At 39.0% G+C, this 15,827-nt stretch overlaps 1 long non-coding RNA gene across 2 annotated transcripts in view; it reads left to right on the forward strand.

Annotated features, from left to right (window-relative positions):
- The first annotated feature begins 3,362 nt into the window (after window positions 1–3,362).
- LOC108587004 overlaps window positions 3,363–15,827 on the forward strand; it is a 20,658-nt gene continuing 8,193 nt past the window's right edge. For both annotated transcript variants that reach the window (XR_004181707.1, XR_004181708.1), the window contains exons 1-2: window positions 3,363–4,131; window positions 12,908–13,012. This is a non-coding gene — a long non-coding RNA (uncharacterized LOC108587004). The remainder of the gene's footprint in view (window positions 4,132–12,907; window positions 13,013–15,827) is intronic.

Here is a 15,827-nt window from a genome sequence, read left to right on the forward strand (position 1 = left end):
ACTTTTTACTTCTAGGATGTAAAGTTCTTTTCAGTCTACATCCCTGAGATAACATGGCATCAGTCTTTCTCGACCAGCCCGTCTGCACCGGGACTTGATGTCTCCCAGGCTCTTCATGAATGCAGATGGCAGATTCCTTTCCTGTGCTTTGTGGCTGAAACATATTCTGTGGTGTATCTATACAGCAGTTCTCATCCCCTGCAGCCATGCATGCACAGGTGCAGGCTGGTTCCTGCACCCCTGCCAGCCAAGGGCTTTAGTACTCCTGGAAGGCAGATAGCCTCTTCTCTAACCTAGGATTCCCAACTGCTTTAAAATGTGAACCACTGGGTGGGGCTTAGCTGACATGTGGTAGTTGTACTGTGAATTTGTTCAGGAATCTCTAGCTGGTTTTCATAGTGCATACTAATTTGTTACATCCTACCATATTAGTGTTTGGTGAGGTTACCCCTTGTGTAAGCTCCATACTCGGATGTCACTTTCAAAAAATCGTGCTCTCTGTCTTGTTTTGGGCAGTAGCCCATCCTGAGTGGTCGAGATTGAATCATAGGGTGGTGTGGTTCTCATGGACTTTTGTGAGGGATTTCAGTGATGCCGGCCAAAGCATTTGGAGAAATCCCTACATTGCTGTCCATGGTGTCTGGGAACCTGTTTCCTTTCTACTTCCACCAACAGCTGACCAGCATCCCTTTTCCTTCCTGTGCCTCACTGGCATCTTATTCTGACTGTGTCAAGACAACTACTATCTTGACCAGAAATAATTTATCTCGTGGGTCTTTCGGTTTCATACTTCTCTGATGATTACTGAGGTAGAGAAATATTGTCCTGTCTGTTGGCTGCTGTAAACCTTTTTTGAGATGCTTGTTTCATGCCCCTTGGCTCCCTTTCATTGAGTTTCTTTTGTTTTATTGATTGATTTGTTTGGTTGGGTCTCTAGAGGTAGATCCTGGATATTAGACTCTACTCAGATGCATACGTGAAACATTTCCTTTCTCTCTCACTGTGTAGGCTGGGTCTGTTTCATTTGTTGGTAATTTCACTGCAGCAGCAGCTGTCTTTGCAATAGGCCCTAATTGTCAATAATTGTTTGAAGGCAGAATTTTAGTTTTTGCTACATTTTGTAGAAGAACACCCAAAAGACAACGAAGAAGTGGAATCTTGGCTTAATAAAGGTTTTGGGGAAAAAATTGGATATCCCTATATAAAATAATAAAATAGAACCCCATTGTGTAAAAAGGTACACAAGAACCAACCTGGGAAAATGAACAGACTACTACACAAAAAGCAGGGACATAGGCATATCCGTACAGCCAAGAATCCTCTGTCAAGAAGGGTATTCTCCTAGGTTCCTATATTTTCATAGCTCATGGGTCTTAATTACATCTTTCATTCATCCTGAGTTGTTTCTGCACACAGAGACACAGGGGCCCACTGCCTTCTCTTCTTAAATCACAGCCATTCATCCCAGCACCCTCTAATGAGAGGAGGGAATCCTTCTCCCTGCTTATTTTGTGGATTTGCTGAAGATCTGATGGCAAGAAAGCGGGTTTACCATGCCTCTAATCTGGTTCCACTGCTCTGTGGAACAGGGTCCCTAACTTTCGCAATGGAATGTAAAATCAGGAAGTGTGGGATACAACTGCGTGAAGTTTCTTGTATTTTAAAGGCTAAAATCTTAGGTGGCTCTTTGTGGGTCCATGAACTTTTGTGCATTGTGTGTTTACATATTTTTAAAAAGGCTGTCCATGGTGCAATGGTATTGGCAATGGGGAAGTGGATGGGGTACTCTTGCCACGGTGATACAGAGAAATGTTAAACTGTGATATTTGTAGGGATCTCTGTTATCACTAAATAGCTGTTAATTTCTTTTGTGATGGAAACATTTGGAATCTTGCATTTACAAGAGTCTCTATTATCACAAACAGTTGCTAATTTCTTTATGGTGAAAATATGTGAAATCTCTTTTCCAGATTTTGGTGAAAAAGGTGTGATGCTGTGTTAATTTCATTTTAGCCACTGTTCTGTGGAACAGAGGAACAATTCATGCCTCCCATCTAAGTGTAACTTGTACGTATTTCTGATCCCTGCCCATGCCCCTCTTCCTCCAACCCTGGGTAAACTGTGCATTGTGCTCTGGGATTTATGCAACGCTTCCTTTATTTGGATTCTACATGAGTGAGGATGTGGCAGTAGTTTTGTTTCTCTGGGCCTGGTTTAGGGCCATTTTACTACAATGTCCCCAGGATTCAACAGTATGGCTCCAAATGATGACATTTCATTTTATTTCTTCTGGTTGAAGATCATTCTTCTATTTTGTGTACATCCAACGAAGTTACTTTATTCCTTCATCCGGCTGGACAGGTAAGTTTATTCCTTTATCTTGGCAGATTGGGTCAGTGCAGTGCTGCAGTCCACATAGGATGGCAACATCTCTGCATGGACTGATTTCCTCGGCTCTGAAAGCATACTTAATTTGCAGAATCTGTTAGGATGGCTGTGGTAGCTGTAGTGGTTTTAATATTGGGAGGAACCCCACTGGCTCTCTGCAGTCTGTATACTAACTAACGCTCTTACTCAAATGAGTTGTTTTCTTGAAATTTACACCTATATTTGTGTCTGTTTTAATGTATATTATGTAACTTTGATAAATATCCATTTGAATTACAGCAAGATGATGTATGTGTTGTTTTGATTTACATCTTTCCTCTCATGATTTGCTATCCAAGTTCTTAAAACTTGTTTCTACTGCTATGTCTCTTTGCAGAAATGTCTATTCCAGGTTCTTTTGACTCCATTTTGTTTGGTTATTAGTTTCTCATTTGTGTTTTCCTTTTAAGCAGTAAGCAGTGTTAGTGGCTTAGAGCATTTTGAAGATAACCTTTTATCAGATGTATGTTTGCTTTCAAACTCTCAGAACTTGAGATGATTTTTATTTTTCTATGGTTTTTATCTGCTTGGGCATCAAACTCTAGAGTGGGATGCATCTCTACGTGTGTCTGTTTTCTCTTGGTTCCCTGTGATGTAGGTGGACTGATGGGGAAGAAAAACAAAATCACAAGTCCTCAGTCCTAATCCATCTCCCATGAGTTTTCCCTGTATTGTTTGTTTGGTTTTGGGTACAGTGTGAACACAGATCTACATTGACCTAAATATACCCACACTGTGTGTCTTCTCACTGGGGGAGCTTGATGGTTTCAAGTTTTGTGTATTAGTCTCTAATTCATTTTGAGTTGATTGTTGTGCCTTTTATACAATAGGGGTTCTATTTTGTCATTTTATATGGGGACATCTTAATTTTGTTAAATTTATTAAATAGATTCTTCCTTCTTCATTGTGGCCTTTTGTGTTCTTACAAAATGTACACTACCAAGGAGTTTGGGTTTGTGATTGAGCTCCCTCATTCTGTCTGTTGGCCTGGGTGTCTTGGTTAATGCCAGTCATCTGTTGTTTAGATAACTAGCTTTTCAATATAATTTCAAATGGAGGACAGTGATGCATCCCACATACTTTCTATTTCCAGAAATGCTTTTGAAATTTAGGGCATTTCATGGTTCCATGTGAATTTTAGCATCATTGGCATCCTTTTTTTTTTTTTTTTTTTAAAGAAATTGCCCTAAAGTATATGTGTATAACTAGAGGATGCAGGGGCCATTTTGATATAGGTACCCCTAGCATATTGATGAAATCACAATATTTTGCATCTGTGAAGTCCTCTAGGTATTATTTGTCTGTGGAGAGGATATTCAGAATCCTTTCCAGCTATTTGGAAAATTCACTACAATATTAACCCTAGTCACGCTCCTATAGAAGAGAAGGGTAGGATTGAGTTCAGTTTTCTAAGTGTAACTTGGTAACCATTACCAATTCCTGCCCAGGCCCCTCTTCTCCCCAGCCTCTGGTAGCCACTGTTGAACTTTCTACTTCTATGAGATCAAGTGTTTTAGATTCCACATAGGTGAGATTATGCAGTATATGCCTTTCTCTGCCTGGCTCATTTCATTTAACATAATGTCCCTCAGGTTTTTCCACATGGCTGCAAATGACTAGATGTCACCCATTTCTATGGTTGAAGAATACTCCGTTCTGGATGCATATTGCAGTTTCCTCATCCCTTCTTCAGTGAATGAACGGGTAGGCATATTTCGTATCTTGGCTATTGTGAGTACTACAGTACACAGGGCAAGGGAGGTATCTCTTCCACATAGGAATTTCATTGACTGTAAATGTACAGCCAGTGGTGGGATGGCTAGATGAAATGGAGTTCTTACTTTGAGGAACTTCTAGCTATTTTTCCTAGAGTGTGTACCAATTGATATTCCCACCAAGAGTGTAGGAGAAGAGTTTCCCCTTCTGCAAGTCTATACTTTCCTTTTCAAACTTTTATTTTTGTTTGCAGTAACATTCATTCTATGTGTAGGGAAGTGGTATCTCAGTGTAGTTTTCCTTGACATTCTCGTGAGGATTAGAGCTTTTGGAAAACTATTCTTTTACCTATGAGTCAACTGCACATCTACTTTTCAGACATGTCTGTTCAGGTCCTTTGCTGTGACTTAGCTTGGGTATTTGTTTTTGTTTCTGTTTTTGTTTTCTTCCACGTAGTGTTAGTTTCTTGCACATATTTTATAACAACCCCTTTCAAGGACAGGATTTTCCATAGTTTTCTTTCAGTGTGTGAGGTGCCTTCTCTTCTAGTTCATTGTTTTCTTTTCCCTACATAAGAGCCAATGTTTTCTGTAGTCCCACATGTTTATATATTAGTGGTGGCTTTTGTATACAATTGAAAACAGTGGAAAAGATTGCAAGCCATGGCATTGTCTATGGGTTTTTTTCTTCTAATTTTTCTTTTCTTTTTCTTTTTATATTTTACATTTTGCAAATTGTGTGCATAGATTAGTCTTCTAAAATATATGCTCACCCTATGTTTCCTAAGGGAAGTAAGTGGTTTCAAAACTGAGTTTAAGTCTTCAATGTAATTTACATGGATTCTGTCCTATTTCACTTTTTTGTGTGTGGTTATCCAGTTTCCTCAAAATCGTTTATTGAACCAACTTTCCTTTTCCCATTGTGTTCATTTGAAAACTGTGTTCACTGTATATACTTTTGGGTGGCATAGAGGACTCCGTCATTCTGTCCATTGGGTAGGCTCTTTTTGTGCCAGTAGCAGATTGTTTGGATCAATAAGGGTTTTAGTTGTTTATATACATAGAAAACCTGAATAAGTTACAAGGAAAAATGCTAAGTGTTATGAGAATTTATGGCAGCGAGTCCTCATCTAGACTGGGGGAGAGTCAAGGAAGTCCTTCCTTGTGTCATTCTGAAAGATACATTTGAGTTAGCCAGATGAAGAAGAGAGGGTAGGAATTGGAGTGAGGGTGGCCTGCCGGAAAGAGGGAACAGCATGAACAAAGGCCTGAGCTGGAGGAATATTGGCCATTTGGATAAACTGAAGACCAGTATGGCTAAGGAAAGAAAAGAGAAGAATGGCAATGAGCTTAGAGAGGTTGCAGGAAACAATCAACATGATCAAAGTTTTATAGGTCATGTAAATGATCTTGGTCTTTATTTTTATTATTATTATTATACTTTATGTTCTAGGGTACGTGTGCACAACATGCAGGTTTGTTACATATGTATACATGTGCCATGTTGGTGTGCTGCACCCATTAACTCGTCATTTACATTAGGTATATCTCCTAATGCTATCCCTCCCCTCTTCCCCCTCCCCACAAAAGGCCCCAGTGTGTGATGTTCCCCTTCCTGTGTCCAAGTGTTCTCATTGTTCAGTTCCCACCTATGAGTGAGAACATGCGGTGTTTGGTTTTCTGTTTTTGTGATATTTTGCTGAGAATGATGGTTTCCAGCTGCATCCATGTCCCTACAAAGGACATGAGCTCATCCTTTTTTATGGTTGCATAGTATTCCATGGTGTATATGTGCCACATTTTCTTAATCCTATCTGTCATTGATGGATATTTGGGTTGGTTCCAAGTCTTTGCTATTGTGAATCATGCCGCAATAAACATACGTGTGCATGTGTCTTTATGGCAGCATGATTTATAATCAACTGAGAATATGTACTGTGTGAGATTGCTGGGTCAAATGTTATTTCTACTTCATCCCTGAGGAACCACCACTGTCTTCACAATGGAAAGTTGAACTTGTTTACAGTCCCACCAACAGTGAAAAAGTGTTCCTATTTCTCCACATCCTCTCCAGCACCTGTTGTTTCCTGACTTTTTAATGACTGCCATTCTAATTGGTGTGAGATGGTGTCTCATTGTGGTTTTGATTTGCATTTCTCTGATGGATAGTGATGATGAGCATTTTTTCATGTGTCTGTTGGCTGTATAAATGTCTTTTGAGAAATGTCTGTTCATATCCTTTACCCACTTTTGATGGGATTGTTTGTTTTCTTGTAAATTTGTTTGAGTTCTTTGTAGGTTCTCAGTAGTAGCCCTTCGTCAGGTGAGTAGATTGCAGAAAATGTCTGCCATTCTGCAGGTTGCCTGTTCACTCTGATGGTAGTTTCTTTTGCTGTGCAGAAGCTCTTTAGTTTAATTAGATCCCATTTGTCAATTTTGGCTTTTGTTGCCATTGCTTTTGGTGTTTTAGACATGAAGTCCTTGCCCATGCCTATGTCCTGAATGGTATTCCTAGGTTTTTCATTAGGGTTTTATGGTTTTAGGTCCTAACATTTTAAGTCTCTAAATCCATCTTGAATTAATTTTTGTACAAGGTGTAAGGGAGAGGATCCAGTTTCAGCTTTCTGCTTATGGCTAGCCACTTTTCCCAGCACCATTTTATTTGTTGGGAATCCTTTCCCCATTTCTTGTTTTTGTCAGGTTTTTCAAAGCTCAGATGGTGGTGGATGAGTGATATGACTTCTGAGGGCTCTGTTCTGTTCTGTTGGTCTGTATCTCTGTTTTGGTACCAGTACCATGCTGTTTTGGTTACTGTAGCCTTGTAGTATAGTTTGAAGTCAGGTAGCATGATGCCTCCAGCTTTGTTCTTTTGACTTAGGATTGTCTTAGTGATGCAGGCTCTTTTTGGTGCCATATGAACTTTAAAGTGGTTTTCCAATTCTGTGAAGGGGTAGTTAGTAGCTTAGTGGGGATGGCATTGAATCTATAAATTACCTTGGGCAGTATGGCCCATTTCATGATGATTCTTCCTATCCTTCAGCATGGAATGTTCTTCAATTTGCTTGTGTCCTCATATTTCATTGAGCATGGTTTGTGGATTCTCCTTGAAGAGGTCCTTCACATCCCTTGTACGTTGGATTCCTAGGTATTTTATTCTCTTTAGGTAATTGTGAATTAGGTTCATTCATGATTTGGCTCTCTATTTGTCTATTATTGGTGTATAAGAATGCTTGTGATTTTTTGTACATTGATTTTTGTAATCCCTGAGACTTTGCTGAAGTTGCTTATCAGCTTAGGAGATTTTGGGCTGAGATGATGGGATTTTTCTTTTTTTTCTCTTTCCTTTTCTTTTTTTTTTTTTTTTTTTTTTGAGACAGAGTCTCGCTCTGTCGCCCAGGCTGAGCCTGGTGGCCAGATCTCCAGCTCACTGCAAGCTCATACTCGGGTTTCACGCCATTCTCCTGCCTCAGCCTCCCCGAGTAGCTGGGACTGGCTCGCCACCTGGCCGAGGCTAGTTTTTGTGTATTTTTTAGTAGAGATGGGGGTTTCCTGTGTTAGCCAGGATGGTCTCGATCTCCTGACCTGAAGTGATCCACCACGTCTCGGCCTCCCAAAGTGCTGGGATTACAGGCTTGAGCCACAGCCCAGCCAAGGATTTTCTAAATATACAATCATGTCATCTCCAAAGAGAGAATTTGACTTCCTCCCTTCCTATTTGAATATGCTTATTTCTTTCCTCTTGCCTGATTGCTAGCCAGAACTTCCAATACTATGTTAAATGGGAATAGTGAGAGGTCATCCTTGTCTTGTACCAATTTTCAAAGGGAATGCTTCCAGTTTTGCCCATTCAATTATGATATTGGCTGTGGGTTTGTCATAAATAGCTCTTATTATTTTGAGATATGTTCCATCAATACCGAATTTACTGAGTTTTTAGCGTGAAGAGGTGTCAGATTTTATCAGAGGTCTTTTCTGCATCTATTGTGATAATCGTGGTTTTTGTGATTGTTTCTGTTTATGTGATAGATTACATTTATTGATTTGTGTGTATGTTGAAGCAGCCTTGCATCCCACGGATAAAACTGACTTGATTGTGTTGGTCAAAGCTTTTGATGTGCTGCTGGATTTGGTTTGCAGTATTTTTATTGAGGATTTTTTCATCAGTGTTCATCAAGGAATATTGGCCTGAAATTTTTCTTTTTGTTGTATCTCTGCCAGGTTTTCATATCAGGATCATACTGGCCTCATAAAATGAGTTAGTGAGGATTCCCTGTTTTTCCATTGTTTGGCAATGTTTCGGAAGGGATAGTATCAGTTCCCATTTGTACCTCTGGTAGAATTCGGCTGTGAATCCATCTGGTGCTGGGTTTTTTTGGTTGGTAGGCTATAAATTACTGCCTCAGTTTCAGAACTTGTTATTGTTCTATTCAGGGATTCGACTTCTTCATGGTTTAGTCTTGGGAGGGTGTATGTGTCCAGGAATTTATCCATTTCTTGTAGGTTTTCTAATTTATTTGTGTAGAGATGTTTATAGTATTCTCTGATGATAGTTTGTATTTCTGTGGAATCAGTGGTTTTATCCCCTTTATCATTTTTTTATTGTGTCTATTTGATTATTTTCTCTTTCTTCTTTAGTAGTCTGGCTAATGGTCTATTTTGTTAATCTTATCAAAAAATCAGCCCCTGGATTCATTGATTTTTTGAAAGGTTTTTCGTGTCTCTATCTCCTTCAGTTCTGCTCTGATCTTAGCTATTCCTTGTCTTCTGTTAGTTTTGAATTTATTTGCTCTTGCTTCTCTACTTCTTTTAATTGCGATGTCAATTTTAGATCTTTCCTGCTTTCTCCTGTGAGCATTCAGTGCTGTAAATTTCCCTCTAAACACTGCTTTAGCTGTGTCCCAGAAATTGTGGTAAGTTGTGTCTTTCTTCTCACTGGTTTCAAAAAACTTATTTATTTCTGCCTTGATTTTGTTATTTACCCAGTAGTCATTCAGGAGCAGGTTGTTCAGTTTCCATGTGGTTGTGTATTAGTGAGTGAATTTCTTAATCCTGAGTTCTTATTTGATTGCACTGTGGTCTGAAAGACTGTTTGTTGTGATTTCCATTCTTTTGCATTTGCTGAGGAGTGTTTTACTTCCAATTATATGCTCAATTTTAGAATAAATGTGATGTGGTGCTAAGAAGAATGTATATTCTGTTGATTTGGGGTGGATAATTATGTAGATGTCTATTAGATCCTCTTGGTGCAGAGCTGAGTTCAAGTCCTGAATATCCAGATCTGATTGAATTGTCCCGAGGAACTCATCCATACTCCTGTCTCTGAAGGCTTGAGGAAATAGCTCCTAGATGGGTAGAAGAGGGCAAACCGTGTGTGTCCACAGTACCTGGAGCATCTCTCTCCTTGGATTAAGCCACCTCCTCAGGATTACAGGGCTCTTCAGTTTTCTCAACATGGTGTTGTTTTACCCAATAAACACAGAAACACTTCATTTTCTTAGCTTTAGTTTTTTTTCAAAACAACATAAAAGTAATAATTTTAACAATAAATATGTTACAACCTACTACATATGAAACTCTTCCTATGGTTCAAGGTTTCTTTTCAGGACTTTATATGTATTACATATTTTCAATTTATTTCTGATATGGAATGCGTATGTCTCTTTATTACAGATTATTTTCATTTATTTATTTATTTTTATTATACTTTAAGTTATGGGATACATGTGTAGAACGTGCAGGTTTATTACGTAAGTATGCATGCACCATGGTAGTTTGCTGCACTCATCATCCCGTCATTTACATTAGGTATTTCTCCTAATGCTACCTCTCCCCTTTCCCCCCACACCCCAACAAGCCCCGATGTGTGATGTTCCCCTCCCTGTGCCCATATTTTCTCATTGTTCAACTACCACTTATAAGTGAGAACATGCAGTGTTTGGTTTCCTGTTCCTGTGATAGTTTCCTGAGGATGATGGTTTCCAGCTTCATCCATGTCCCTGCAAAGGACATGAACTCATACTTTTTTTTTTTTTTTTTTTTTTGAGAGGGAGTCTGGCTCTGTCGCCCAGGCTGGAGTGCAATGGCGTGATCTCTACTCACTGCAAGCTCCGCCTCCTGGGTTCACACCATTCTCCTGCCTCAGCCTCCAGAGTAGCTGGGGCTACAGGGGACTGCCACCACACCTGGCTAATTTTTTTGTATTTTCAGTAGAGACGGGGTTTCACCGTGTTAACAAGGATGGTCTCAATCTCCTGACCTTGTGATCCACCCGCCTCGGCCTCTCAAAGTGCTGGAATTACAGGCATGAGCCACCACGCCAGGATGATCTCATTTCTTTTTATGACTGCATAGTATTCCATGGTGTATATACGCCCCACTGTTTTTATCGGGTCTAACACTGAGGGGCATCTCCGTTGGTTCCAAATCTTTGCTATTGTTAATAGTGCTGCAATAAACATACATGTGCATGTGTCTTTATAGTAGCATGATTTACAATCTTTGGGTATATACCCTGTAATGGGATTGCTGGGCCTTGTGAATAAGGCTTAAAATCTTATTTTAAGCCTTAAATTGAACACTTAAACAAAGGAGACTTAGCAAAGTAATTTTACTTGTGTGCAGAGGGGTGATTCTCCTTGACCAGTCGCCGTGAGAGCACACCTGTACAAAGGGTCACGAGAGCTTTTATTCCTGATGCAAGTCCTGCCCCTGTACCCTTTCCCCATTGGCCAGAGTTGGGTCGCACAATCTGAACCAGTCTTGCTGGCTAGATATTTGAACTTTCTTTTGATGAGGTGGGCACGTAAGGGAGAGTGGGGACAAGAGGAAGAGGTGGCTGCAATGAGCTAGAGAGCTAGTCTCCTTTCCAAATAAGGAAAGGAAAGTGAACTGGTGCTGATAAGCCTGGTCCTGTGGCGTGTCTAAGCAGGTAACAAAGGCAGAAAGAAAAAAGAGAAAAAAGAAAAGAGGTGGGCATACTATGAATTAAATAGGAAAGGATTAATCAGGCTATTTGAAGAAAAATCTCATCAAATCCTACACTGGATCAAATGGTATTTCTAGTGTAGATCCTTGAAGAATCGCCACACCGTCTTCCACAATGGTTGAACTAATTTACACTCCCACCAACAGTGTAAAAGCGTTCCTATTTCTCCACATTCTCTCCAGGATCTGTTGTTTCCTGACTTTTTAATGATCGCCATTCTAACTGGCATGAGATGGTATCTCATTGTGGTTTTGATTTGCATTAAGTTTTCTCTTAAAGTTAATTTTCCCAAAGATCCACTCAAAACTAGGGTATTATTAGAACTTTGAGGTATAATCGTTGGACCAACATTGAAAGTAAATTCAATTTAGTTCACATGCTCTCAAAATATCCTTTTCTCTTTAAAAGTTGTTCACAGTTGTAATATCACACAAAATAATAGTAATGTATATTTATGACACAGGTTAAAATATTATATAAATAATGTAAAGACATTTGGAAAAAAGTATTCATTTTCCACATATGTCTTGACTACTGTTTTCTTCTCTATGAAATGTATGCTTATTAATTTTTAAGTTACAGATGTTACTCTTTCCTTTTGGTTTCTGGAATTTAATTTTAGTAGGCATATTTGAATGTACTTTATTAGTTCATTTGGTAATGTTCATATATAGGATATGTTCATATTTTTATTATTTACTGAATTTTAAACTATTTTATACTTTTTTATTCCTTGTTTTATGAGATAAAGTTTACATACAATAAGAAATGCATAGTCCTAAAATGTATCATTACAGAGTTTCTGGAAATTGTGAATACCTTTGTCCCCAACAGCTAAGGTAACCTGAAAAGCAAGTCCATCCCCTCAGCATAGGTCTTTCTCTGTGCCTGTGGTCAACTCCTGCATGGAATGTTTGGGCACTGGACCATGGTTTTCTGGTTTGAACCTCAGATAAAATGGAATCTAGCACTATAACTTTTTTTTTTTTTTGGTAGGAATACTTTGCTATTTTTAGGTGTATTCATGCTATTTAATGTATAAAATTAGATCAACATATTGCCATTTATTCAGTTAATGGACTGACTCTGATGTGAAACCTCAAAGTTTTCTTGTGTATATGGAGAGAGAGACAGAAAGAGGAAGGACAGAGATTTTATATCGGAGTCAGCCCATTAAGTAAATAAATGAGAATATACTGACCTGTTTTTCTGTTGATGGACTTTAAGTTTGTTCCCAGTTTATGAATATTGTAAGCAAAAGTGTTACAAATATCTTAATGTAAGTTTTCTACATTGTCTCATTTTTATTGAGAAATATGAACTATGCATTTCTTTGTTGTAAGAGTAAATTTAATTTTATTCAGTTGTATTGAGGTATAATAGAATATTTTTAAAGCGTATATTTAAGGTGCCCCACTTGATGTTTTGATGTCGTATTAGTCCATTCTCACACTGCTAAAAAGAAATGCCTGAGACTGAGTAATTTGAAAACAAAAAAAGAAGATATTTAATTGGCTCACATTTCTGCAGGCTGTACAGGAAGTGTAGTGGTTTCTCCTTCTGGCAAGACTCAGGAAAGTTAGAATCATTGCAGAAGAAAAAGGGGAACAGGCACGTCACATGGCCAGAGCAGAAGCCATAGGAAGGGAGGGGGGTGTCTACACACTGCTAGACAACAAGATCTTGTGAGAACTCACGCGGTATTATGAGAACAGCACCAGGAGTTGGTGCTAAACCATTCATGAAAGACCCACACCGTGACCCAATCATCTCCCACCAGGTCCCACCTCCAGCATTGAGGATTCTAATACAACATGAGATTTGGTCCAGGACACAGATCCAAGTCGTATCAGATATACATTGTAAAACAATCATCATGGTCAAGGTAATGTGTATATCTATCATTTCACAGAGCTACCATTTTATTTGTTTTTTAAAATTTACTGCATGTGTTTGTGTCCAATTAGAACACCTAAGATCTACCCTTTTAGCAGAAATCACTTTTAAAATACAATATTAACTATAGGAACATTCCTGTACATTAGATCTCTAAGACTTATTCAACCTGCACAACAGAAACTCTGTACAGTTTAACCAGCATCACCCAGTTTCCCTCTCCTCCAGGTCCTGGGACCCACTACTCTACACTCTGCTTTCAGGGCTTGAATCTTTTATCCTACTCAGAAACAGATGGCGGCATTTATTTCTTAATCTGGCTTACTCCACTTAGCAGCATGTCCTCCAGGCCTACCCCGTTGTTGCAAATGTCAGAATTTCCTCCTTTTCAAAGCTGAATAAAATTCAGTCTTATGTATACACATTTTCTTTATACATTCATCAACTTACAGTCATTAAATTATTTTACAAATCTACACTATTAGTAATAATCTTGCAATGAACATGTCTTTGGCAAAATAGTTTTATTTCCTTGGAATATATAACAAGAAATGGGATCACCAGATTTTATGATAGCTTTATTTTCAACTTATTGAGTAACCAATCCTACGACAACATATACCGTTTTCCCCACATTCTTGCCAACATTTGTCACCTTTTATATTTCTGATAATAGCCATATTAACTTGTATGTGGTGATATCTCATTGGGACTTTGATTTGAATCCCCCTGATAATTAGGAATGTTAAGAACCTTTTCATTTTCTGTTAGCCATGTGTGAGTCTTCTGAAAAACAATCTCTCCAGGTTTTCGCCCTTTTTTAAAAAATCAGGTCATTTGTTAGTGGCTACTGAGTTGTATGGGTTATTTATATATTTGGATAGAACTTCTTGTCAGATACATAATTGCACATAGTTGTTCCTGTGCGTTGGTATTAAATTCAAAGAAGTCACTTCCAAATCAATGGCAGGAAGGTTTTTTTTCCTCCATGTCATTTGAGTTGCCACTTTCAGGTATGTTGCTTAATGGTTTAAGCACATGGGTTAGAGAAGGCCTAATTTTATTTCTTTTGCATATGGATGCCCGGTTTTTACACCACTATTGAAAAGCCTGTCCTTTTTCTACTGTGTCTTCCTGGCACACAAAATCAGGAAGAGACATAATGACAAAACAAAATATCAGATGAATATTCCTGGTGAACATAGACCTAAATCCTTGATGGAGATAACATGACTACATAAATTGGGCTGATCATTCCTTATGCTATAAAATTAATAGACACTGTACTTCAGCTTGGGCAACAGAACAAGTCTGTCTGTAAAATAAAAAAGAAAGATAAATTAATAGATCTGACTTTGACTATTTGGATAATATTATTTTCACAACCTAAATTTAACTATACCCATATTGTTACCTACATCTTCATGGAAAAGTTCCTAGTCATGATGAGTTTCATCAATCCTCCACGTGCTGAAATCTGGACATCCAAGAATCTGGAGGAGCAAAACACAATGAGGGCAGTGAAACTGGTGTATAGTCAGCACCTCTTAACTCAGGAGGACTCAATGCACCCTGGCACACTGCTGCTTTTCTGAATGGCTCACAGGGACTCCAGCTCACTCTCCATTCTCCTTAAACACCTGGCTCCCGCTTGCTCTAAGTTCACTCTCTGCTCTTAGTCTGTGCTCTGAAGTCTTCACAGAGGTGAAAATGAGCTGTCAGATGGAACTTCCCTCTCTTCTCAACGTGGAATTTGCTGTTTCATTTAATGACCACTCTTTCCATAGTGGGTGATTTCTTTTGGCCTGTTCATTACTGGTGATTTTCAAGGGAATCTCACTTGAATCTTTACTCTTTTGCGTTTTGTCTCCATGACATTGTTGGGAAGTTTTACCTCCAGCATCATAACATGATCTAGAGACCTGACACATCTGTGGCAAACAATACCGACCAATTTAAAAGCTTTTTTGTTTTCTTTCCACAAAATATAATTATTTATATTGTATGTATGAGCATATCCTGGCAACCTGTACACACCCACGTAGATGTCTACAAGCCTATGAATTATTCTCTGTAAATAAAAATGTATCAATTTCGTCAATATTCATAATTCTCCTGAGGGTGAGGAAGGTCCTTCTGGATCTGTTTGGACAAAAGGCCCAGAGACCACCTGGCAGGTAAGGAGCTCGCCTGGCTCCAGATGTTAGGTCTGTCTCTTTCCCTCTATTGTCCCACAGGTCAGCCCACTGGTTCAGTTTCTAAGAAGAGAGTCCAGATTTATCTGATTTACAAACCCTCCCAGCTGCGGGCTCTTCTGTTACCCACATCCATGGAGATAGAATATTTACTATAGAATTCACCAAACTAATGTCAAATGCCCAAGTTTCAGTACCGCATACCCTAGGGTATTTTCATGAAATTCAGTGGAGGGGAAAGTCTTCCAGAGACAGGTGGATCTGAACTGGTAAATATGTGGGTAAGGACTCTAGGCTTGAGTGTCATTGTCCAGCCGTGTTTCCCATGTGTGACCTGTCAGGTAAGGAACAAAGTTCCTTGTGCTCTCAGAGGGGAGGGCTTACAGAGGTCATCTCTGGTTCCCAGGAAAGGTAATTGCACTAATCTTGGTGATGAGATAGAGTTTTTGTCTGAAGTTGTCACTGCAAACCCTAGTCTACATATTTTCACAGAGAAGTCTTTAGAGGTCAGGGCACATCTTCAAGGTCACACGTTGATAACGGAGACCTTTACCTTCTCTGAGTCTCAGACAAAATTCCATTTCAAAAAGGTCACAGAGAGCCTTGGCT

The sequence above is a fragment of the Papio anubis genome, unplaced genomic scaffold, assembly GCF_008728515.1.
Source record: "Papio anubis isolate 15944 unplaced genomic scaffold, Panubis1.0 scaffold565, whole genome shotgun sequence".
NCBI classification, from domain to species: Eukaryota; Metazoa; Chordata; class Mammalia; order Primates; family Cercopithecidae; genus Papio; species Papio anubis.